Source organism: Nothobranchius furzeri, chromosome 5, assembly GCF_043380555.1.
Source record: "Nothobranchius furzeri strain GRZ-AD chromosome 5, NfurGRZ-RIMD1, whole genome shotgun sequence".
Lineage (NCBI taxonomy): Eukaryota > Metazoa > Chordata > Actinopteri > Cyprinodontiformes > Nothobranchiidae > Nothobranchius > Nothobranchius furzeri.
In genome coordinates, this window is record NC_091745.1 from 15,526,529 (window position 1) to 15,537,599 (window position 11,071).

The window sequence follows — 11,071 nt, forward strand, 5'->3', positions numbered from 1 at the left end:
ACTGCTTGTTTCTTTTTGATGTCAGAAGGAGACTGCTTGTTTCTTTATGATGTCAGAAGGAGACTGCTTGTTTCTGTATGATGTTAGAAAGAGACTGCTTGTTTCTACATGATATCAGAAAGAGACTGCTTGTTTCTTCATGATATCAGAAAGAGACTGCTTGTTTCTACATGATATCAGAAAGAGACTGCTTGTTTCTTTATGATGTCAGAAGGAGACTGCTTGTTTAAAAAAAATGATCATTTTAACTTTTTAATGAACATTTAACATTTTTAAAAATGAAGATTTAAACGTTTTTAAAAATGAACATTTACGTTTTAATCAAGAATTTAACATTTTAAAGGAGACATAACATGCTTTTAAGTTATTCCTTTTTACATCTAAATCCTTCAGTTGGGGGTCTAAAAACAGTGGAACTGCAGTTCTTTGGTCTGATTTCCTCATTATTGTTGCTCTACAGACCCTCATCTACCCCTGTTCTGAGGAGAGTCTTGAGAACGAGCCGTTTTGGGGTACTGTCTCTTTAAACTGGAGGAGGAGCTGTAAACTCCGCCCCCCTCCATAGTGCAGTCCTGTACTCTCCTCCCCCAGTCGGACTTTGTAGTTCTATAGAGAAATCATTATTTAGCATAGCAGATTTAGCATAGCATATTAGCATTTTTAAACCACGTGGGGAGAGTAGTTCATCAAGCTGTTTCATGGCTGCTAACTCTCTCATGCATTTGTCTGTAGTCACTCACACACACCCGTCACGGCCGACGGAGGGACAAGCGAGCAGGCACACGCGCGCGCGCACACACACACACACAAGGAATGCTGCTTGCTTATTTCTGTAAAAAATGTTTAAAAAAATGATACAGCTCATTAAAACACCATTCAAAGAATATATTTTATTAAGATCTCTATCTATATACATACATATAATTATAAATAATTTTATAAGTAGTCTTATTTTATATTGGGTGTCTTAATGGCTGAAAATGGATAAAAAAGCAGTTACATTTTAATTTAAAGATTTGAGATTCTAGTCAAAAATAAAGAACATTCCTCCAAGTGTTCTTTAATGTCATCATTATAATTCTAATGCTTACAACTTTGTTTTTATTGTCTGCAATGCGTAGCCTATATCTTTATTAAATGTGTTTAGCTGTAAAGTGGTAATTCTCTCTAATGTGTACAGAGAGGTGGACATCAGTGCTGCAGTGAAATTCCCAAGATCAGTCTGCTTTGCTAACAAATATAGTTAAATCTTACCTGCATTCTAAATAAATACCGTTAGGTGAAAACATCAGTAGGCATTGAGTTATTGATACAATCCCTAACAGCCAGAATGGAAGAAGAGCATGCTGGGTCATCCTGGACCTGAGCCTGTTCTGTGTATTTACCTACAGGATGCAATAAATGTCTACAAGGCTGAGTTTGGACCATTACATCTAAAAGAAAGCATACAATCAGTGATTTTTTTTATTGTTTACATTAATATACAAATTTTCTAAGTATTAACCTCACAGCAAATAAGTAGAACAATATAATAAACAGGCTTTAGTAGTTAAAACAGGCGTTGTGCACACAGGTGCTTTGTGTCTCGGTGCTGGTGGTGTCTAGGTCTCAGAGTTCCTGTCCTCCTGCCGTCTTCTGTTGTCCTCAGGATACGGATTGATGTTTCCTGATGATGAGGGAGGGGCAGTATGTGGGCTTCAAACTGGTCCTGGACAACAGTGGGAGACCTCCGTTGTCTGAATACTGAGACCAGAGAGTTGGTGAGATGCAGATCTTCTCTACCTCATCTAGAAACGGAGTTGGTTCAGGGAAAACTTTTCCAAAGACCAGTTCCATGATGTCATCGCCATATTCTGCAATGATAGACAATAACTTTAATGACATATTTTGTTTACAAGCAGCTTTAGGAAAGTTGTTTCTTTAGCTTTCATGTTTATAGTCACGTTTGTGTTTGTTCACAAGTTCACTTTGCTGCAGTGACTTCATATTTTCCTACAAATGTAATAAAATAGTGACACTAAAATTATACAAATGATTCCTTATGAAAGGAAGCTCATTAGAGAGCAGTGCAGACACTTACTACATGCTGCAGCTGTTTTTGTAGGCCAGCTGCTGCTGAATTTGGGGAAAGTTATTCTGCACACATCCAGATCAGATGGTCGATTACAGAAAATAATGTAATTCAATAATTTCTAAACAGACTAAACAAGTAAAACATCAAATAAATCACTCTGCTGTCATCAGACGGAGTGATTCAGGGGGTGAGGTGTTCTTAATGATGAGGGTGGCTGAGGTGTGTCATCACTCACTTTGGTCTGGTCCAGACCGTCTCTTTACTGGTGGGTCTCCTTCCTCAGTAGGTGACGTGAAACGCCAACATCTGAACGTTCTGTGTTCCTTAGAGGAGAAGAAAAGTAACATTAGCAAGCTGGCTAAATTATTTTTTACTAGCATCTCAAGGACTTGGAGAAGCAGATCTTCACTTACCTAAACATCAGACCAGTTTGTCCCAGCTGAGCTCATCAGGGCGTTAGTCTGACAGCCTGTCAGTGAAACACGGCTCCAGTCTTCTGGATGTGGACTCTAAAAAGCAAAGGAACATTTTTACTTTGTTTTAATTATTTTACAGCCAATTTTATCAGCTTTCCGACGCTCACGCTCATACAGACGGTGAGCTTTGCTGCGTCTGACTGATGCAGAGCTAGTTTTTATATCTGCAGTGAGACAAAAAACTAACCTCACTTCACTTAGAGATCGTTCTTTAAAACTCTATTAAATCCACTGTGTTGACGCACTTTAATGACTTTGTCACGCTGCATTTTAGCTGATATGGGACTTTATTTACTGGATGCTAAGATTACATCACACTCATGTAGAATAACACACAGGCTCTCTGCTGTTACAATCAGTGGGAGGTTATCATCTGGTGTAAAAGAAGGCGTTGATCAGAAATCACGTTTTATTCCACGAAAATCAGCCAAATCCACATTAATCTGGGTGCTAACTTTACTAGCATACTGTGCTAGCGATAGCAAGCCGGATGCTAACGCTTTAGTGCTGCTAATGCCCGTAAATCTAAAGTAAAGTTTGTCGACATTTTAGAGTGATATGAAGCTTACCGCTCTGCTGCTGTGTCCCGGTGCTGCCAAATTCAGATGGAAATAACTCCTTTTAGATAGATGAAGCCCTCAGTACTTAGCCACTAGCCTGGAGACAGAACGAACGAACCACGCGCGCGCGCGCACGCACACACACACACACACACAAACAAACGCAAACACACTACTTTTTCTTCTGTGTTTTTTTAGCAGTAGTGTCATCAGCTCCTGGGTTTAAATACTGCCACACCACCCTTCCTTAAAACGAGGAACAGTTTTGAGCTGTGTGTGGCTAAAATAACCAGACATTCTGCATTTTTCCAATAGGACTACAAAAAATCTTAGCGAGAAGAAAAAATGGCGGATTGGCTCTGTGTTTAGCCAGGGCCATTACCATATTTGGTAGTTATCCTCACTAAATTAATTACTGATGTAATAGATAATGTAAAAACTGAACGGGTGGACAAATATGCCCAAAACTTAATTATTAAATATCTAAATAGCAACTCCAGTGAATAATATAAGCCTTTTTGCTCACTTAGACACTTAAAATGTGAAACACACCGTGTTAATGGATAAAAAAGTGGGTTTTTCATGTTATGTCTCCTTTAACGAACATTTTAAAGTTTTAATGAACATTTAAACGTTTTAATGAACATTTAAACATTTTTAATGAAGATTTTAACGTTTTAATGAACATTTTAACATTTTTAAAAATGAAGATTTTAACATTTTAATGAAGATTTTAACGTTTTAATGAATATTTAAACAATTTAATGAACATTTAAACGTTTTTAATGAAGATTTTAATGTTTTAATGAACATTTTAACATTTTTAAAAATGAAGATTTTAATGTTTTAATGACCATTTTAACGTTTTAATGAAGTTAAACATTTTAATGAAACTTTAAACGTTTTAATGAAGATTTATATTCAACAAGCATATATATATTCTGATATATCAGACATATATATCTTGTTTCTACATATCAGAAGGAGACTGCTTGTTTCTTTATGATGTCAGAAAGAGACTGCTTGTTTCTACATGATATCAGAAGGAGACTGCTTGTTTCTTTATGATGTCCGAAGGAGACTGCTTGTTTCTTTATGATGTCAGAAGTAGACTGCTTGTTTCTTTATGATGTCAGAAAGAGACTGCTTGTTTCTACATGATGTCAGAAGGAGACTGCTTGTTTCTACATGATATCAGAAAGAGACAGCTTGTTTCTTTATGATATCAGAAGGAGACTGCTTGTTTCTTTATGATGTCAGAAGGAGACTGCTTGTTTCAAAAAAAGATCATTTTAACTTTTTAATGAACATTTAACATTTTTAAAAATGAAGATTTAAACGTTTTTAAAAATGAACATTTTAACGTTTTAATCAAGAATTTAACGTTTTAACGAACATTTTAAAGTTTTAATGAACATTTAAACGTTTTAATGAACATTTAAACATTTTTAATGAAGATTTTAACGTTTTAATGAACATTTTAACATTTTTAAAAATGAAGATTTTAACGTTTTAATGAAGATTTTAACGTTTTAATGAATATTTAAACAATTTAATGAACATTTAAACGTTTTTAATGAAGATTTTAATGTTTTAATGAACATTTTAACGTTTTAATGAAGTTAAACATTTTAATGAAACTTTAAACGTTTTAATGAAGATTTATATTTAACAAGCATATATATATTCTGATATATCAGACATATATATCTTGTTTCTACATATCAGAAGGAGACTGCTTGTTTCTTTATGATGTCAGAAAGAGACTGCTTGTTTCTACATGATATCAGAAGGAGACTGCTTGTTTCTTTATGATGTCCGAAGGAGACTGCTTGTTTCTACATGATATCAGAAGGAGACTGCTTGTTTCTTTATGATGTCCGAAGGAGACTGCTTGTTTCTACATGATATCAGAAGGAGACTGCTTGTTTCTTTATGATGTCAGAAGGAGACTGCTTGTTTCTACATGATATCAGAAGAAGACTGCTTGTTTCTTTATTATGTCAGAAGGAGACTGCTTGTTTCTTTATGATGTCAGAAGGAGACTGCTTGTTTCTTTATGATGTCAGAAAGAGACTGCTTGTTTCTGTATGATGTCAGAAGGAGACTGCTTGTTTCTTTTTGATGTCAGAAGGAGACTGCTTGTTTCTTTATGATGTCAGAAGGAGACTGCTTGTTTCTGTATGATGTTAGAAAGAGACTGCTTGTTTCTACATGATATCAGAAGGAGACTGCTTGTTTCTTTATGATGTCAGAAGGAGACTGCTTGTTTCTACATGATATCAGAAGAAGACTGCTTGTTTCTTTATTATGTCAGAAGGAGACTGCTTGTTTCTTTATGATGTCAGAAGGAGACTGCTTGTTTCTTTATGATGTCAGAAAGAGACTGCTTGTTTCTGTATGATGTCAGAAGGAGACTGCTTGTTTCTTTTTGATGTCAGAAGGAGACTGCTTGTTTCTTTATGATGTCAGAAGGAGACTGCTTGTTTCTGTATGATGTTAGAAAGAGACTGCTTGTTTCTACATGATATCAGAAAGAGACTGCTTGTTTCTTCATGATATCAGAAAGAGACTGCTTGTTTCTACATGATATCAGAAAGAGACTGCTTGTTTCTTTATGATGTCAGAAGGAGACTGCTTGTTTAAAAAAAATGATCATTTTAACTTTTTAATGAACATTTAACATTTTTAAAAATGAAGATTTAAACGTTTTTAAAAATGAACATTTACGTTTTAATCAAGAATTTAACATTTTAACGAACATTTTAAAGTTTTAATGAACATTTAAACGTTTTAATGAACATTTAAACATTTTTAATGAAGATTTTAACGTTTTAATGAACATTTTAACATTTTTAAAAATGAAGATTTTAACATTTTAATGAAGATTTTAACGTTTTAATGAATATTTAAACAATTTAATGAACATTTAAACGTTTTTAATGAAGATTTTAATGTTTTAATGAACATTTTAACATTTTTAAAAATGAAGATTTTAATGTTTTAATGACCATTTTAACGTTTTAATGAAGTTAAACATTTTAATGAAACTTTAAACGTTTTAATGAAGATTTATATTTAACAAGCATATATATATTCTGATATATCAGACATATATATCTTGTTTCTACATATCAGAAGGAGACTGCTTGTTTCTTTATGATGTCAGAAAGAGACTGCTTGTTTCTACATGATATCAGAAGGAGACTGCTTGTTTCTTTATGATGTCCGAAGGAGACTGCTTGTTTCTTTATGATGTCAGAAGTAGACTGCTTGTTTCTTTATGATGTCAGAAAGAGACTGCTTGTTTCTACATGATGTCAGAAGGAGACTGCTTGTTTCTACATGATATCAGAAAGAGACTGCTTGTTTCTTTATGATATCAGAAGGAGACTGCTTGTTTCTTTATGATGTCAGAAGGAGACTGCTTGTTTCAAAAAAATGATCATTTTAACTTTTTAATGAACATTTAACATTTTTAAAAATGAAGATTTAAACGTTTTTAAAAATGAACATTTTAACGTTTTAATCAAGAATTTAACGTTTTAACGAACATTTTAAAGTTTTAATGAACATTTAAACGTTTTAATGAACATTTAAACATTTTTAATGAAGATTTTAACGTTTTAATGAACATTTTAACATTTTTAAAAATGAAGATTTTAACGTTTTAATGAAGATTTTAACGTTTTAATGAATATTTAAACAATTTAATGAACATTTAAACGTTTTTAATGAAGATTTTAATGTTTTAATGAACATTTTAACGTTTTAATGAAGTTAAACATTTTAATGAAACTTTAAACGTTTTAATGAAGATTTATATTCAACAAGCATATATATATTCTGATATATCAGACATATATATCTTGTTTCTACATATCAGAAGGAGACTGCTTGTTTCTTTATGATGTCAGAAAGAGACTGCTTGTTTCTACATGATATCAGAAGGAGACTGCTTGTTTCTTTATGATGTCCGAAGGAGACTGCTTGTTTCTACATGATATCAGAAGGAGACTGCTTGTTTCTTTATGATGTCAGAAAGAGACTGCTTGTTTCTACATGATGTCAGAAGGAGACTGCTTGTTTCTACATGATATCAGAAAGAGACTGCTTGTTTCTTTATGATGTCAGAAAGAGACTGCTTGTTTCTTTATGATGTCAGAAGGATACTGCTTGTTTCTTTATGATGTCAGAAAGAGACTGCTTGTTTCTACATGATGTCAGAAGGAGACTGCTTGTTTCTACATGATATCAGAAGGAGACTGCTTGTTTCTTTATGATGTCAGAAGGAGACTGCTTGTTTCTTTATTATGTCAGAAAGAGACTGCTTGTTTCTACATGATGTCAGAAGGAGACTGCTTGTTTCAAAAAAATGATCATTTTAACTTTTAATGAACATTTAACATTTTTAAAAATGAAGATTTAAACGTTTTTAAAAATGAACATTTTAATGTTTTAATCAAGAATTTAAAGTTTTAACGAACATTTTAAAGTTTTAATGAACATTTAAACGTTTTAATGAACATTTAAACATTTTTAATGAAGATTTTAACATTTTAATGAACATTTTAACATTTTTAAAAATGAAGATTTTAACGTTTTAATGAAGATTTTAACGTTTTAATGAATATTTAAACAATTTAATGAACATTTAAACGTTTTTAATGAAGATTTTAATGTTTTAATGAACATTTTAACGTTTTAATGAAGTTAAACATTTTAATGAAACTTTAAACGTTTTAATGAAGATTTATATTCAACAAGCATATATATACTCTTATATATCAGACATATATATCTTGTTTCTACATATCAGAAGGAGACTGCTTGTTTCTTTATGATGTCAGAAAGAGACTGCTTGTTTCTACATGATATCAGAAGGAGACTGCTTGTTTCTACATGATATCAGAAGGAGACTGCTTGTTTCTTTATGATGTCCGAAGGAGACTGCTTGTTTCTACATGATATCAGAAGGAGACTGCTTGTTTCTTTATGATGTCAGAAAGAGACTGCTTGTTTCTACATGATGTCAGAAGGAGACTGCTTGTTTCTACATGATATCAGAAGGAGACTGCTTGTTTCTTTATGATGTCCGAAGGAGACTGCTTGTTTCTACATGATATCAGAAGGAGACTGCTTGTTTCTTTATGATGTCAGAAAGAGACTGCTTGTTTCTACATGATGTCAGAAGGAGACTGCTTGTTTCTACATGATATCAGAAAGAGACTGCTTGTTTCTTTATGATGTCAGAAAGAGACTGCTTGTTTCTTTATGATGTCAGAAGGATACTGCTTGTTTCTTTATGATGTCAGAAAGAGACTGCTTGTTTCTACATGATGTCAGAAGGAGACTGCTTGTTTCTACATGATATCAGAAGGAGACTGCTTGTTTCTTTATGATGTCAGAAGGAGACTGCTTGTTTCTTTATTATGTCAGAAAGAGACTGCTTGTTTCTACATGATGTCAGAAGGAGACTGCTTGTTTCAAAAAAATGATCATTTTAACTTTTAATGAACATTTAACATTTTTAAAAATGAAGATTTAAACGTTTTTAAAAATGAACATTTTAATGTTTTAATCAAGAATTTAAAGTTTTAACGAACATTTTAAAGTTTTAATGAACATTTAAACGTTTTAATGAACATTTAAACATTTTTAATGAAGATTTTAACGTTTTAATGAACATTTTAACATTTTTAAAAATGAAGATTTTAACGTTTTAATGAAGATTTTAACGTTTTAATGAATATTTAAACAATTTAATGAACATTTAAACGTTTTTAATGAAGATTTTAATGTTTTAATTAACATTTTAACGTTTTAATGAAGTTAAACATTTTAATGAAACTTTAAACGTTTTAATGAAGATTTATATTCAACAAGCATATATATACTCTTATATATCAGACATATATATCTTGTTTCTACATATCAGGAGACTGCTTGTTTCTTTATGATGTCAGAAAGAGACTGCTTTTTTCTACATGATATCAGAAGGAGACAGCTTGTTTCTACATGATATCAGAAGGAGACTGCTTGTTTCTTTATGATGTCCGAAGGAGACTGCTTGTTTCTACATGATATCAGAAGGAGACTGCTTGTTTCTTTATGATGTCAGAAAGAGACTGCTTGTTTCTACATGATGTCAGAAGGAGACTGCTTGTTTCTACATGATATCAGAAAGAGACTGCTTGTTTCTTTATGATATCAGAAGGAGACTGCTTGTTTCTTTATGATGTCAGAAGGATACTGCTTGTTTCTTTATGATGTCAGAAAGAGACTGCTTGTTTCTTTATGATATCAGAAGGAGACTGCTTGTTTCTTTATGATGTCAGAAGGAGACTGCTTGTTTCTTCATTATGTCTGATGGAGACTGCTTGTTTCTACATGATATCAGAAAGAGACTGCTTGTTTCTACATTATATCAGAAAGAGACTGCTTGTTTCTTTATGATGTCAGAAGGAGACTGCTTGTTTCTACATGATATCAGAAGAAGACTGCTTGTTTCTTTATTATGTCAGAAGGAGACTGCTTGTTTCTTTATGATGTCAGAAGGAGACTGCTTGTTTCTTTATGATGTCAGAAAGAGACTGCTTGTTTCTGTATGATGTCAGAAGGAGACTGCTTGTTTCTTTTTGATGTCAGAAGGAGACTGCTTGTTTCTTTATGATGTCAGAAGGAGACTGCTTGTTTCTGTATGATGTTAGAAAGAGACTGCTTGTTTCTACATGATATCAGAAAGAGACTGCTTGTTTCTTTATGATATCAGAAAGAGACTGCTTGTTTCTACATGATATCAGAAAGAGACTGCTTGTTTCTTTATGATGTCAGAAGGAGACTGCTTGTTTAAAAAAAATGATCATTTTAACTTTTTAATGAACATTTAACATTTTTAAAAATGAAGATTTAAACGTTTTTAAAAATGAACATTTACGTTTTAATCAAGAATTTAACATTTTAACGAACATTTTAAAGTTTTAATGAACATTTAAACATTTTTAATGAAGATTTTAACGTTTTAATGAACATTTTAACATTTTTAAAAATGAAGATTTCAACATTTTAATGAAGATTTTAACGTTTTAATGAATATTTAAACAATTTAATGAACATTTAAACGTTTTTAATGAAGATTTTAATGTTTTAATGAACATTTTAACATTTTTAAAAATGAAGATTTTAATGTTTTAATGACCATTTTAACGTTTTAATGAAGTTAAACATTTTAATGAAACTTTAAACGTTTTAATAAAGATTTATATTCAACAAGCATATATATATTCTGATATATCAGACATATATATCTTGTTTCTACATATCAGAAGGAGACTGCTTGTTTCTTTATGATGTCAGAAAGAGACTGCTTGTTTCTACATGATATCAGAAGGAGACTGCTTGTTTCTTTATGATGTCCGAAGGAGACTGCTTGTTTCTTTGTGATGTCAGAAGTAGACTGCTTGTTTCTTTATGATGTCAGAAAGAGACTGCTTGTTTCTACATGATATCAGAAGGAGACTGCTTGTTTCTTTATGATGTCCGAAGGAGACTGCTTGTTTCTTTGTGATGTCAGAAGTAGACTGCTTGTTTCTTTATGATGTCCGAAGGAGACTGCTTGTTTCTTTGTGATGTCAGAAGTAGACTGCTTGTTTCTACATGATGTCAGAAGGAGACTGCTTGTTTCTACATGATATCAGAAAGAGACTGCTTGTTTCTTTATGATATCAGAAGGAGACTGCTTGTTTCTTTATGATGTCAGAAGGAGACTGCTTGTTTCAAAAAAATGATCATTTTAACTTTTTAATGAACATTTAACATTTTTAAAAATGAAGATTTAAACGTTTTTAAAAATGAACATTTTACGTTTTAATCAAGAATTTAACGTTTTAACGAACATTTTAAAGTTTTAATGAACATTTAAACGTTTTAATGAACATTTAAACATTTTTAATGAAGATTTT

General features: G+C 32.1%; 1 long non-coding RNA gene across 1 annotated transcript; it reads right to left on the minus strand.

Moving 5' to 3' along the window:
* Positions 1–1,634: 1,634 nt before the first annotated feature.
* LOC139070075 (uncharacterized) lies at positions 1,635–3,247 on the minus strand. The gene is made up of 4 exons (XR_011520729.1): positions 3,120–3,247; positions 2,488–2,583; positions 2,310–2,397; positions 1,635–1,853 (listed from the first exon to the last, which is right to left on the minus strand). It is a non-coding gene; the product is annotated as an uncharacterized lncRNA (long non-coding RNA).
* Between the last annotated feature and the right edge of the window lie 7,824 nt (positions 3,248–11,071).